The sequence below is a fragment of the Miscanthus floridulus genome, chromosome 10, assembly GCF_019320115.1.
Source record: "Miscanthus floridulus cultivar M001 chromosome 10, ASM1932011v1, whole genome shotgun sequence".
Classification (NCBI taxonomy): Eukaryota; Viridiplantae; Streptophyta; class Magnoliopsida; order Poales; family Poaceae; genus Miscanthus; species Miscanthus floridulus.
Window position 1 is genome coordinate 97,643,955 of NC_089589.1, and position 16,392 is coordinate 97,660,346.

Here is a 16,392-nt window from a genome sequence, read left to right on the forward strand (position 1 = left end):
ATAGTGTTGCCACCGGCGAGTGGCTCAAGAGCTGAGTTCGGGTTACCGTACTATTGCTCGTACTCCTGGCGGTGCCGTACTTCATCTTTATGGTGACCGAAGAGGTGTTCATCGATATGTCGTCGTGCATCTCAAAGATTGTTGAGGTGCACCTGGATGTCCTGGTCATGTTGGTGGTGATGTTCGGCGTGGTTGCCCCTAGCTCTGCCCTAGAGGGGTTGCCTATCGTCATAGCGCTGGTCAGTGAGGCAACTTTAGCGGCGATCGATTCTTCTAGCAACTGGTCGGCGAATCAAAGTGGAGTATGAAGGTCTCTGATCCTAGCGGATCTCATTGACTTGGCAGTGCGCCGCTTTAAGCATGGCGGTGACCTTAGCGAGCTCAGACGTCTGCGGGAGGCAGGCGAGCTCATTGGCAGCCACTGCCAGATTGGCGCTTGGAGTCTTGAAGACGTCGTGGCCATCAACGCGGAGAAACTCTTCATTGAGGTTGCGTTGGAGTGGTACTCCTTGCGAGTCAAGCTGCTGCTCGGCCCTTGCAAGGACATTCTCATTTGCTTGGCATTGTGCATGGTTGATGTTCTGGTTCTCACGAGCGACGCGTTCCTCCTCGGTCTCGCCATTCCAAGGGCGGCTATCGACGCTGACATTGAAGATCATGCCACCCCAGAAAGGAGGGAGAGGAGGTTGCTCGGTGAAGGTTTCAGCGAGGGTCTCCATAGAGCCTTGGCACTTGGAGTCTAGATTCTCCTCTGGGGTGGTCTGGAGGGATGCTCCAGAGCATCGGCTGACGTGGAGCATGTTGACAGACGGCGGAGGCTGGTCGGTGATCTGGTCGGCGAGAGGATGGATGTCTCCCACCTAGTCGGCGAATTTGGAAGGCGGCGACGGTGTTGGCGAGCATGAAGGGTAGAGCCGCAACTCCTAGAGTCTTCCAAGCAGCCTTCGACATACCTAGATCGGTGGGTGGTCGGCATTGGACTAGAGTGTCTAGAGCCAATTTAGCGATGGAGAGGCAATCGGTGAGCTTCAGACCAACCCGATCGACAGATGCGATTAGATCATCATTGTTAATCTACCTCCTCTGGTAGCGAGGAAGCGAGCGGTGAGTCGTCAATGAAGGTGACCTCAGCAGTGGTTGTAAGATCAGATCTATAGTCATAGGTGCAGGGGTGATCGACACAGAAACAATCTACACCGGCTTGAGGAGCTCTCTGACTCCGTCAACGTTGATGATCCATGAGATCGATCTGACCGTGAAGATCTAGCGGGGCTGTGGGAGGGACAAAGAGCCGGTGAAAAAAGCCATCTTGTTCGATAGGGAAATAACATGCAATCCCCTACCTGGCGCGCCAACTGTCGATAGAATATCGTCGGCAGTCCTCTGAGGGGTATCCCATGAAGGTAGATTGATCGGCAGAGGAGCGTGAGATCAAGCACAAGAAGGCAACAGAGACACACGAGTTAGATAGGTTCAGGCCATCAGTATGATGTAATACCCTACTCCTATGGTCTGTTGGTTTGTACTAGCTATCGTATGATATTGCATGAGTTTAGAGGGGGTCCCTACCCACCTTATATAGTCCGGGGAGTAGGGTTACAAGTTGGTTAGATCTAAGAGATAACCGGAAAGTAATAACTGATTACAAGAATCTTGGAATCATACATATCCTAACAGATCTCATAGTATCTCCAGAATATCTTCCAGATGTCTTGTGAGAGGCACCGAGCATAGTTGTGCCCCGCAAGGTTTCATCTTGTGGGCTAGGCCGCCCCTGGGGGCACAGCTCATGTGGTCTGCCATGGGTATCTGGGGTCATACCCCCCCACAGCATGCGAGTGGTGCAGTGCACCACACGTGCGTGGGCGTGTGCTGACACGGCGTTGTGGACCGAGTCCACAGTCCATGGTGGACCGGCTACATGATGAACTGTTGTGTTTTAATCTTAGATGTCCAGATAGATCCGACGGCGAGGGATGCATAGGACGACCTCCGCTGGCTGCACAGTGGCTCCGGTGAGCCCGCCATGGCTGGCAGCGATCCATGTGCCATGGCACACACCGGTACGGTGTTCCAGACCTCCCCAGAGCAAACCTAATGCATGGAAACTATGAATGCATCTATGCAAATCAATTACGACCAAAAGGTATGGCAGGGGAAGCACGTCGGGACGATGGCCCCACGGTGGCGCCATGGCCAACATGGTGGGAGCTTGCTGATACAGTGCTCTAAGGCATCATTCAATGAATTGGGGGCACAGGAAGGTGGAGAAGCTCACTGTGAGGTCAAAGGAAGTAGTCGCAACGTCCGAGAGGGCTCCGAAGGTGCGGGTCAACGGCAATGGTGACTGGAGAGAGAAAAAAGGGGTGTGGGTGAGGGTGAATCTGAGCAATCCATAACCAAAACCAAGAAGTGAGGGCACCTACGGCTGCGTTGGGTCACGACGGATCTTCGAGGCGTGTTGTCGACGTGGATTAGGCACCGGAGCAGGTGGACGACAGCGGCAGTGCGCAAGTTCGAGCGGCGAACAGAGAAAGGAGAGAGGGAGGGGGTCTAGCTTGGGGTTTTATAGGTAGGTGGGTGCTGTTGTAGATGGAAGGGGAGCACACGGGGCTATAGAATTGTGAGATTGCAAGCCTTCCATGTGGGTGCGGTGGTCCAGTGGCTTGCCGTGCATGGCGTGTGCCATCGCCGGCGGTGAAGAAAGGAAATTGAAGACGAGCACTGATGAGCGGGTCCCGGTCGCTAGAGAAAGGGAGGAAGCGGCGTGCGAGCGTGGGTGCACGGTGAAGGCTGAAGCGGGCCACGGCGCTGAGCTTGGCCGTGCGGGCGAGCAGCAGGCGCGAGCATAGGCGCCAAAGTAGGCCGCAAGCAGCGGGCCGCGAGCGGGAATGCAGGAAGGAAAAGAAGGGAGGGGTGGCTAGGCCGCCAGCAGGCCGAGCGTAGGAAGGGGAGGAAGAAGAGGCTGGGCCATGCCTGGGTTGGGCTAGAAAGAGAGAGAAAAGTGTTTTTTTCCAAAATTAAATCCTTTTCTATTTCTATAGCTTTGAAAGTTGATCAAATTCAAATGAAATTTGAATCCAACCTCAAACAATCTAGCCCTACACTCAACCAAAAATAGCATGCTTCAGCATGAATGCAAAAAACATGTTTTTATACCTTATAGTTAATTTTATTTAACCAAAATTATTATTTGGCCTAGGTTAGAAATACATAGAAAATCAAATAAATGCTCAAGTTAATTACTAATTTGCAAATGATATTTTAGGGTGTTACAAACCTATCCCCCTTAACATGAATCTCATCCTCGAGATTTAGATGGTTCAAAAAGATTAGGATAGTCAGATTTTAGATCATCTTCTCTTTCTCAAGTTGCCTCATCCATAGAGTGTCTGTTCCACTAAACCTTACACATTCTTATTAGCCTGCTTCTGGTGATTCTCTCTGCTGTTTCTAAGATTCTCACTAGATATTCTTTGTATGATAGATCCTCTTGGATATCCAGTTCTTCCAAAGGTAATTGTTCCTTAGGTACTCTCAAACGTTTCTTAAGCTGCGATACATGGAAGACATCATGAACACCTGAGAGTTGTTTTGGTAATTCCAGCTGGTAAGCAACTTCTCCTCTCCTGTTGATGATCTTGAAGGGTCCCACATACCTGGGTGACAACTTTCCCTTGGTATGAAACCTCTTAACTCCTCTCATAGGTGAAACTTTGAGATAAACAAAGTCACCAATCTCAAACACCAAATCCCTTCTTCTCATGTCAGCATAGCTTTTCTGTCAAGACTGTGCAATCTTCAAGTTTTGCCTTATTGTTTGTACTTGTTTCTCCGCTAGTTGCAAAACTTCTGGTCCAAAGACTTGACTTTCCCCCATTTGATTCCAAAATAGTGGTGTCCTACACTTTCTACCATACAACACCTCAAACGGTGCCATCTTAAGACTTTTCTGGTAGCTATTATTATAAGAGAATTTGGCATAGGGCAAACTTTTATCCCAACTTGTTTCGTACTATAGAGCACAAGCTCTCAGCATATCCTCTAAAATCTAATTTTTCCTCTTTGTCTGCCCAACTATCTGAGGATGATAAGTTGAGCTAAAGTTCAACTTTGTATCCATGGACTTATGCAATTTTTGCCAAAAATGGGATGTGAACTGTGTACCCCTATCTGAAATAATCTTCTTTGGTACTCCATGTAAACATACAATCCTCTCCATGTATAGCTCTGCCAACTTTGCACCAGAATAAGTTGTCTTGATAGGAATGAAATGTGCTACTTTTGTCAAACGGTCTACAATTACCTAGATAGAGTCATATTCCCTCTGTGTACGGGGTAATCCCACTATGAAATCCATTCCAACTTCTTCCCATTTCCACTCGGGTATCTTCATAGGTTGTAATAAACCAGCTGGCCTCTGATGCTCTGCCTTTACTCTTTGGCACGTATCACATATGGCCACATGTTTAGCTATATCTCTTTTTAGTCCATACCACCAATATCTCTCTTTAAGATAAAGATACATTTTAGTACTCCCTGGGTGTATGGAATAGGCCGAGTCATGAGCTTCCCTCAAAATAGACTCTCTAATAGACTTCACTTCTGGCACACAAATCCTTTTACCAAACCACACTATTCCTTGATGATCCATGTGGAATCCTAGGGCTTTACCAATCAATATACGTTCATCAATATCTTTAATCCTCTCATCATTCATCTGTCCCTTACGAATCTCTTGTTCTAGAGTAGGTTCTACCTCTAACTCCATGGTGTTAGCCACAATACCCAAATTCAGGTATTCGAACTCCTCACACAACTCTCTAGGTAGCTGAGTTGTATAGGCCATGTTCACATAACTCCTCCTACAAAAAGCATATGATACAACATTAGCCTTTCCCGGGTGATAGTGTATCTCCAAATCATAATCCTTGATTAACTCTAACCATCTGCGCTGCCTCAAATTTAGATCCAACTGTGTGAATATATACTTCAAACTCTTATGATCTGTATAAATCTCACACTTATGACCAATTAGGTAATGCCTCCAAATTTTGAGAGCATGTACCATGGCTACTAACTCTAGATCATGAGTTGGATAATTTAACTCATGTTTTCTCAATAGTCTGGATGCATAGGCAACAACTCTACCCTCTTGCATAAGAACATAGCCTAGACCTTGCCGTGAGGCATCACAATAGATAGAGAAGCTTTTGGTAAGATCAGGTAAGATAAGCACTGGGGCAGAAGTTAGTCTCTTCTTCAATTCCTCAAAACTATCCTAACATTGCTTAGACCATACAAAATTGGCATTCTTCTCTAACAGAGTAGTCATAGGTTTGGCTAACTTAGAAAATCCCTCAATGAATCTCCTATAGTACCCATCCATACCAAGGAAACTCTGAATCTCACTGACATCCTGAGGTGGCTTCCAACTCAACACATCTCTAACCTTCTTGGGATCTACTGCTACTCCTCCATTAGAGATTATGTGACCAAGGAAAGATACTTCTTTTAGCCAAAACTCACATTTCCTAAACTTACTCTAAGCTTCTACAATACTAACCTCAAATGTCCATCATGTTCTTCCTCATTCTTAGAGTAGACTAATATATCATCAATGAACACCATGACAAACTTGTCAAGGTACTCCATGAATACTTTGTTCATCAAATACATGAAGTAAGCAGGTGCGTTGGTCAGACCGAAGGACATGACTGTGAACTCATATAGTCCATATCGGGTCATAAAAGCAGTTTTAGGAATGTCAGAATGTCTTATTCTTAGCTGATGGTATCCAGATCAGAGGTCGATCTTGGAAAACACACAAGCTCCTTTCAACTAGTCAAATAGGTCATCGATTCTAGGCAGTGGATACTTGTTCTTAATTGTAACCTCATTAAGTGGTCTATAATCTATGCATATTCTTTGTGTACCATCTTTCTTCTTTACAAATAATACTGGTGCACCCCAAGGTGAAGAACTAGGTTGGACCTAACCCTTATCTAGCAATTCCCTTATTTGTTTCTTAAGTTCTGCTAATTCATTCACTCCCATTCTATAAGGTCTCTTAGCTATGGGTGCAGTTCTAGGTAAAAGTTCAATTATAAACTCAATATCTCATTTAGGTGGCATACCTGGTGACTCCTTAGGGAAGACATCTGGATACTCGTTTACTATCCGTATATCCTCTATGGTTGTGCCTTCCAATTGATTAACCCGACAGATTTCCATGGCTGACTGTGTTGCCACATACTCAACTTTCTCTTTAGATGGAGTGGTTAGATTCATGGAACTATTCCCACAATTAATGACTGCCTTCCGGGACCTCAACCAATCCATACCCAAGATAACATCAATTCCAGATGAGTCTATGACTACAATGTTGGCTTGAAATTCTACCCCCCTTATGTTGAGACTAGCAGCTAAGCATATCCAATTTGCTTTCATTTCCCCTCCAGGTGAGTTTACTAACATGGGTTTCTTCATAACACATACAAGAATACCATGCTTCTTTATGAAAGTATATGCTATGAAGGAATGCGAAGCACCAGAATTGAAAAGTACCATAGCTAAGTTTGAGTTGACCGAAAACATACTGATCACCACATCGGGTGCCTCCTGAGCTGTTTCTATAGTCACATGGTTGACTTTTCCTTGAACATAATTCTACTACATGTTAGCCGTCCTCTTGGGGCATCTGTTGGAGTAATGTCCTGGTTCTCCACAATTGAAGCATCTGTTATCATTAACTGCATTTGGCGCCTTTGGTGCGCCATTCTTCTACAGAGCATTGGGGACATTATTCCTCATAGGAACATTGTTGACTTGCTACTAGTGCTGAGCTGGTGCCTTATACTACTGCTGCTGCTGTGCACGCTGTGGTTGCTGGTTGTGATTGACTAGACTGGACTGACCCTAGTAGCGCTGCTGTGGTTGAGTCTATTGAGGATTGGCACGGAAGCGAGAGTTGCTCCTGGATTGCTGTCCCTGGAACTTCCTCTTCTTGTCCTCTATTTGGCGGTGCTTGTTCTCAATAACCAATGCCTTGTCCACTAGCTGCTAGAAACTGGCAAAGGTATGAGACAACAGCTGGTACTAGAGACCATTATTCAGACCTTCCATGAATAGCTCCTACCTCTTCTCATCATCATCCACCTTAGTAGGTGCATACCATGACAATTGTATGAACTTGTCACGATACTCTGTAATAGTCATGCTCCCCTACTTGAGAGCCAAGAATTCCTTCTTCTTCAGCTTCATCAATCCAGCAGGCACATGATGAGAGCAGAAGGCACCGCGAAACTCTTGCCAGGTGATGGGATTAGCTTTGGTACGTCCAAAGCAGAAGGAGTCCCACCAATCAAGTGCAGCTCCTTGCAGCTGTCCGGAAGCATACAAAACCTTCTCCTTATCATCGCACTGAGCAATCTCAAGTTGCCTCTCAATAGCACGTAGCTAGTCATCGGCTTGTAGTGGGTCAGTGGAGTGTTTAAAGACAGGTGGATGTCCTTTCATAAACTCTCCCCTCTTATCTCTAACTTGAGGGTGTGCATTCCAATTCCCATGCCCCATATTCTGCATGTTCAAAGCCATCTCCTGAAGCAACCGGGTTTGCATCATCATCAGCTGCTCCATAGTGACAGGAGGTGGTGGTGGTAGGTCCTCGCCTCCCTGGTTGTTCCTCCTGGTGTTCACCATCTGTAGATACATCATATAAGTCTCATATGTCCATAATATACAACCTTTAAGAGATTATGGTCTATTAAGAGTAGGTATCACAAGATCAAGACAAGAGATATATGCAGGGTATACAAGAAGATAATTGTTTTGAATTTTTCCGGCGAGTTGGACAAACAGCAGAGCAGTAAAATGAGAATATCTAACTCTCTGTCTATCATCTGAATGCAAATTTTACCTTTCTGGAAAGCTTATGAAATTATATACAACTTTCATTTAGAACACTTTTTCAGATTCTGACGTTTAATCAGGCAAAAACAGATGACAAGCAGTACTGTTCTAGAATTCTGACAGCACAGAAACCTCAACTTACAACAGCTGTATCTCACAATTCATGATAGGTATTGAGGTGATTCTAGAGCCAAAAGAAAGATGTATAAGTCTACTTATCTCCATAAAATTTTCATGGCCATTGAACATCTAGAACATGAGATATGAACTGATAAAGATGGACTGCTCAAAATGATACAGAATGGACAGCAAAGATAAAAAAAACCCAACTATTTATTCATATCATCCTTAAGCCTTAACCTTATACTAAATGACCGTGGACATGTCCACAAGTCATCACAATCATTCCAAAAATCCAAATCAAACATTGTTCATCATGACAATCATCCAACCATTCAATGACAATTGTTCAACCATTAAAAGAAAAAGAAACTGACACTCTCTCGCGCATCTACGTGTGTTTATTACATATTTTGGGAAATCCTCCTAGGGGTCGATATTGGTGATGGTGTTGGGGTCTCCAAATTCTCCTCTGTTCCTCAGGGGTGACTGAGCAGGAACACCTAGCGCTTCCACATCAGGACCTCCCTGATGTTGCTTCAATGTAGCATTCTCACGGGCAAGCTGCAGGTATGCCTTCCCCATGACATCTAGCTAGTCCAAGGCCTAATCCAAGTTGGTGTTGGTCTGTGCCAAGCTCATCAAGGTAGGCCTAAGCCTAGGGTTTGTCTCTCCAAGTGGTGCAGCGATGTTGCAAGTAGACTGGCCGCTCCGACGGCGGGGAAGATAATGATCCTCCTCCCATGCAATGTCGTCAAAGTGGCGGTCGCGGTTGACCACCAACGCCTATCGAGTAGCATCCCAGGTGGTGGCTACATGTGTGAGCCATACAGTGATGGTGCAGTGGATGTAGCATACCTGAGTCCCTTCACGGATGTACACTTCTATCTCCCAGAAGCCGGTGTAGTTGGGGTGGGTCCAATGCTCCGTCCTGTACTAAACAGTGCACTTGGTGTGGTAGCGGTGTACGAGTGAGAGAAGCTTGGGGTGGTAGTAGGCATCGCCCTCCAAATTGTAGTGGATCTCCACGGTCCACCCTTGAGCCAGCAGTGCATCATGGTCATCATTTCCACCGTCTCCTCCATCCCCGTCACCATCACCACCACCATCTCCATTACCATTAGAATCATCTCCATCATCAGGATCACCAGCTCCCTCCTGACCACCCTGACCATTTTCTTCCATGGGCTCCTCCCTAGATTCTTCTATCTCTATGGGCTCCTCAAACATGGGCCCCTCTTCCATCTCTTCATCCATGGGCTCATCTTCCATCACGTCCTCCAGAGGTTCCTCCATAGGCATCACCATAGGCGGCTCCTCCTCCATGCTCCTCAGAGCCTCCACCAGATGTGCAGGAATGCACTTGCCAAATGTGAACCTTGTCCTCCTGGTGGGCATCACAATGGTCCTCTGGTGGGGTGTCAGCTTGGTGCGGGCCATCTATAAGATTGAAAAGGTTGAGTATTAGAATAAGATAATTTTTGCAACAGATAAAGGATAGAATATAAGCAAAACATTTTATAGCAAATTAAAGGTAGCAAAATAAAGTTAATGTGATCCTAAAAATGTCCATTTCTAACTAGGTTCATCAGCCTACAGTCAGTTATAACTCTGATACCAATCTGTTGCACCCAATTTTGCATAGCAAAATCAAGTACTCATATATGTGCACCCAGGATGTCCAAACACACATATACCAATAAATTGTAATAGCATCAAAATAAAGTACTTATTACATCGCATATTTCATCATAATGTTAATACATAGTTTTGCTCATTGGCAACATTATTACACACACAGCAGAATAACTAGACCCAATCTGCCACAGGGACTCCAACTGGTGAACATCTCCCTAGAAGTCCTGGACATCCTCCGAAAACTCTTCATACATGTTATCTATTACCCATCCAGGATTTTCATTGAATGTAAAGCAAGTGTAAGCGCACCATGCTTAGCAAGTATATCAAAAGGATCTATGAGGCTCAAAGGCTAGACACGGTTTGACTACAGTTCGCAATTTTAGTTGATCAAGTTTTAGCATCCTGAATCACTACTTTAGTGAACAATCCCAATTCCCAAGTGATAATAGTGTATAATCAAGTTTATATCAATTCCCATCCATCCACAGTAACCACTAATCATGAAGGATCCAGATCGCTCGTATCCGTGAGCACGACTATTATAACAGGTCAAATATTTCTACAAAAATTGTACAACTTTACCCACCAAGCCGTGATTCCTAATGCCGGGGTTTGCTAAGCCCACAACACCTCTGCCTAGGAACTGTGGTAGGGTTTCACTATGTAACCCTTAGCTAGTCACACTAACAAGTCATAGCTGCTAAGGTTTCAGCCGTCTAGCCGTATGTGGCCCTCCCCTAGGAGTGGCATACGTGGTCGCGGCATGGTACACACACCCTAGCATATAAGTAAACATACCAACTAGTGCCCCCCTCTTGCCCTTACGGAAAGCTATAAACGAGCTAGTACAATCTAGTTAATAGGTTAAAGTTAGAGCCATATGACACTCGAGGTTGTACGAAACCTCCTAGGTGGCCGCTTCAGGATTAAGTCCTTATGGAGAGGCACTAGAGTACTCAACCCCGTACTCTAGCCCCCTAATTGTTGCTAAAAAGCTCCATTTTATCACATTGCATAATGCATTTAGTCATGTTTAACAATTATTTTATGTTAAGCGCTGCAGCCTCTATCCAAAATGCATACCCAAACCCTAGGTAACAAGGATATGTGGTACAAGTAATAATCAAGGTAAAGTCCTTAAAGGTATTTCAAATTAGACACATGCATGAATATGAATTGTAAAGTTCATAGGTACAAGGGGCCTTTGCTACACTTGCCTTCCTCAAAGTTATCCTCTGGGTACCACTGATCCTCCTGCTGGTCCTCAGTTACCACGAACTGCTCACCCTCTAAACGTGTTTTAATTCACCAATCAAGCATCCAATCCAATCATTACATGCATACAAATAGACTTCTATTAGAATAGTACACCAAACAGTAAAAACATAGATTGAAAAGCTTATAAATCTATTCTACGTACTGCTATGAACACGTGAGCGAAAGAATTACTCAAATCGGACTTAAAACGCAAAAGTTATGCATGAAATAAGGTTTAATGGCATTTCTATAAATAAACTGAACTCAAATTTGAAGTTAAACTAATAAAATATGAATTTAAATGATTTATGGATGGTGCGCACTAATACCGAAAACTATAGGGTCTAAATGAATAAAAACATGACTGAAATGTATTTCTTTTGAATTGGACTGGACTGCGGGTGTATTCTCTGGAAACCAGGGGGCTATTCTGCAAAACATGCGTGGCTGACCATGGGTTGACTGCAGCTGCTGACTGGGCCACCACGTGTTAGCGTGCGAGTGGTGCGGTGCACCACGTGTGCGTGGGCATGTGCTAACGCGGCGCTGTGGACCGAGTGCACAGTCCACGGTGGACCGAGTCCACGGTCCGCGGTGGACCGGTTACACGCTGAACCGGTATGTTTTAATCTCAGCTGTCCAGATAGATCCAACGGTGAGGGATGCATGGGATGACCTCCGCCGGCTGCACAGTGGCTCTGGCGTGCCCGCCATGGCCGGCGGCGAGCCATGCGCCATGGCACACGCCGGTACGGCGTTCCAGACCTCCCTAGAGCAAACTGAATGCACGAAAACGATGAGCGCATCTATGCGAATCCATTACGACCGAAAGGTATGGTAGAGGAAGCACATTGGGACGACGGCCCCATGGTGGCGCCATGACCGACATGGCGGGAGCTTGCCGATACGGTGCTCTAGGGCATCATTCAATGAATTGGGGGCATAGGAAGGTGGAGAAGCTCATCGCGAGGTCGAAGGAAGTAGTCGCGGTGTCCAGGAGGGCTCCGAAGGTATGGGTCGATGGCGGCGGTGACTGGAGAGAGAAAAGGGGCACGGGTGAGTGTGAATCCGAGCAATCCACAACCAAAACCAAGAAGTGAGGGCACCTACGGCTGCGTCGGGTCATAGCGGATCTCCAAGGTGCGTCAATGACTGGATTGGGCACTGGAGCAGGTGTACAACGGTGGTAGTGCGTGAGTTCGAGCGGCGAATGGAGAAAGGAGAGAGGGAGGGGGTCCGGCTTGGGGTTTTGTAGGCGGGTGGGTGCTGTAGTAGATGGAAGGGGAGCATGTGGAGCTGCGGAATCATGAGATTGCGAGCCTTCCTTGCGGGCGTGGTGCCTCGGCGACTTGCTGTGCATGGCATGTGCCATCGCCGGCCGTGAGGAAAGGAAAGTGAAGACGGGCGCTGACGAGTGGGTCCCAGTCGCTAGAGAAAGGGAGGAAGCGGCGTGCGGGCATGGGTGCACGGTGAAGGCTGAAGTGGGCCACAGCGCCGAGCTAGGCTGTGTGGGCGAGCAGCAGGCGCGCGCGTAGGCACTGAAGCATGCTGAAAGCAGCGGGCCACGAGCGGGGAGGCGGGAAGGAAAAGAAGGGAGAGGTGACTGGGCGACCAGCAGGCTGAGTGCGGGAAGGGGAGGAAGAAGAGGCTGGGCCACGCCTAGGGTTGGGCTGGAAAGAGAGAGAAAAGAGTTTTTTTTCCAAAATCAAATCCTTTTCTATTTCTACAGCTTTGAAAGTTGATCAAATTCAAATGAAATTTGAATCCAACCTCAAACAATCTAGCCCTACACTCATCCAAAAATAGTATGCTTCGGCATGAATGCAACAAACATGTTTTTATATCTTATAGTTAATTTTATTTAACCAAAATTATTATTTGGCCTAGGTTAGAAATACATAGAAAATCAAATAAATTCTCAAGTTAATTACTAATTTGCAAATGATATTTAGGGTGTTACAGCATGACAAGAGGATGAGAAAGGAGTACAACATATGAGACAAGATGCTCATGAACAGTTCAAGATGCAAACTTAGTCAAGCAAGGGAGGCTTCAAGCAGAAAGAAAAAATCACCACAAGTCATCTACCCTTCAACACATGGTTTCATCATACTCCAATGATGAAGGTAACATCTTAAGGTAAGTGGTCATTATTTAAAAAAGCTTTCCTTTAATCTTGCTATTCACATAAATAAAGAAACAAACATATTTGAGTACAACTTTGCTTGATCCAACCTAATTAACTCAACATGTTTTGTTCCTTAAGTTCGTTCATAGCACCACTTTTTTGATCTCATAGTCTTAACCAAATGAGCTAAAACGTTGCATATTTTATCCTTGGAAGATAGTCATAATCATGTAAGGTTTGATACATTATAGATAGTCCTTCCATAGGTTAAGCAACTCCACTCTTTTTGACAAGTGTATTCAAATACCACATTAATACTCATCCTTCTGATCTTATCACCCATGTTGTAAGAATGAATGCACATAATGTCAACCATAATATGATTCGATGTGCCTAAGGCAAGAGAAAAAAATAAATAAAGTTTTGGTTATGTTGGTGTTTTTCCACCAACAGAGCCTATGCACTTGATCTCTACCTTGTCTTTATGAGAAGAACACACTTCGAGCAAAGTGTGGGGCAGTCGATCTCCCAAATTCTACAAGTGAAAGTTCTGAACTGGCAATAATGATGCACACAAGATGTCACCTGTTTCTACTACTGATGGTTGACTTCGAAATGCTAAACAAGGAGGAGGAACAAGTCAAGAAAGGATGAACCTGTCAAATCAAAATCAAATTCAAAACCAATATGGGTTTGACAGAAGAAGGTGGCACCACCAATGATGGATATGATATGAAAAGGTCTGAGCTGTTGTTTATCTTGTTCCAAGTAACACTAAAGTTCTAGAGATTTATCTTTTGAAAAATATAAAAATGCTACATGATGAGTTCTTGTATGACAAAACTTGAATTCCCACCAGAGCCATACATGTTATTTAGACTAGGAAAACTTCTACTTATATGCTGCTTGTTTGGCATTGAGTTTTGTCACACTTTGTTGACCCTTATGAGAGATGTGTCATGCTCTTAAAATCAAGATCATGTACACACCACCCAAATATGCATTACTCCCACTGGGAGTAGGCGCAAAAACATGCTTTCCATTTAGATCCACCCAAAAATGTTTTACTCCTACACTGGGAGTAAACACCAAAAATATGTTTTATAGGCTTTCCACCAAATAAATGCTCCAAGTTCTTGTTGCTATCTCTCAAAAGTTCTATTGTAGAAAAGAGGCATGGGCTATGCAAAAGTTCTTCAAGAAAAAAGAGAGTTGAGAAAAAATGGACAATTGTCTAAGATATGGAAAAACAATGTGTACTTAGATGCCTGCCTGAAAAAAGAGAGAGAGATGAATAAGATAGCCCATGTTCTCTCGCAAAAAAATATTTCCAAGTTTCAAAAGAGAAAGATGTTTTCAAGGAGTAAAGTAGAATTAGGATAGCCAACATACATATGCACCATATACCCACACACATGCATATCTTGATTTGATTGTATGACTCATTTCTTTTTGGGTTCGTTGTTTGACTTTATAATATATGCATTGCAAGTATGCTCTAGCTTTCTCCATACCTATGAACTCCACATAAGCCTTAGTGGTAGGAAGAGAAAAAAAGGCATAACATCATTACTACCTTTGGTGAGGATCCACAAAAACCACATATATTGAGAGACTTGAGAGTGTCATACAATGGAATCTCTGAGTTTTATTTTGAAAACTTACAAAAACTCCTGAACAATGGTTGAACAAAGAACTTGAGACATAGTGCTTGACTTGATCATTCTATCTTCCAATTGCTCAAGACCCAAGTTAAGGCTAAGAAGCCCCATGGTTGAAGGTAATATGGGTAAGTTTGAAAGTCAGATCAGTTTGGAGGAGAATTCTTATTTGAATACATGTGTACTTTTGAGGTGTGAAAGCATTGTAGCAACTCCTGATCCATTGTTCAAGTTTAGCTTTGCTCAGGGACTAGCAAAGGTTAAATGTGGGGGAGCTTATTGACGGTCGTTAACATCAATCATAAACCGTCAACATATCCTGCATATGTATAAATTCCATCACCAAACATAGGTCTAGGGGGTTTAAACAAATAAATTCCATAAGTTTTGGTGAATTTGTGTTTTCCACAGGGTTTAATCAGAAAACCGCTAAGGAGGACCTAATCGTCAAAGGAAATCACAAAATTCTACCGCGGTATCAACATGGGAATACTCTAGAAGGGTCTAGAAGGCGAATCACTGAAGTGGGGCTTGACCCACTACCATGTGGGGCCAAAATCTATGTTTGTAGGAGGATTTATCTAGAAAACCATCAAGGTGGACCCAATCGTCAGATTGAATCACATTTATCCACGATGGTACTAACTTGGAAAGACTCTAGAACACTCTAGAAGACTCTCCACCGAAGATCGAGCTAAGAGGCTACAAAGTGGGGCCAGCCTACTAGCCCCACCAGTCAGCGTCTCCTTCGTATGTCGGTTATCAACCACCTCCTAGGTTCAATCTACGCCGTTGTTTTAAGTCAGTTTGATCTAAGAGCTCAGAATTGATGGTTCCCCCTATATATAGCAGCCCCTACCCCCTCCCAAAAACGATCTTGAAACCCTAATTCATATCTCTCATTCAGATCAACACACCAGAAGGATTAGGTCTAGAACTCTCCAATGCAGTGGATTAGTAGCTCAGGAGTGAGGGTCGAGTTGGGCTCATACTCAAGTTTCGGATCTAGTCTTGGAGGCTCAGCAAAGCCTTGTATCTTCACTTCTACATCTTGTAAGACTTATTATCAATTTATCATATTCCCATCTACATGGCTATGCTTACTTTGAATATATATCTCTCTTAGTTAAAGGTTATCATTACTTTTGTGTATGGGTTCATAGAGCGCTTAGCCTGCTAGTTTACCAGTTGGGCTAAATAGCTGAGCCTCGTGTAAGCATGGTGCTTATACGATGCTTTGCCTATGAGTGCATCCTGTTCCCTGGCCGTGTGGTAGCAGCGGGAGGTGACAGCCCTATCTATCCTCTGTAGTCCACCCCATATGAACAGGTTCTTAAATTGTAGTACCGTATTCGTGTTAGTAGACTTATCTTTTGCAGTGCCCTATCATCTAGCGGTGTCTCGAAGTGCACAAGAGTAGAGTTAGTCTTAGTTATAGTTGGGTATACTTTGACCATGTAATAAGAACATCATAGGAATCTACCTCACCCGTTGTTCTCCCAAGTTGACTAGTTAATTATCTTTATTGACTTATCCCCTGAGTGTCATTATACATAATTACTATCATTACATATTAGCCCTACTCTAGCTATGTTGGTATGTTGATTAGTAGTTACCCCTTTGTTATTCAATAATCTTTACTCCATTGTTTCTCTATGGTAAAAATATAAATAA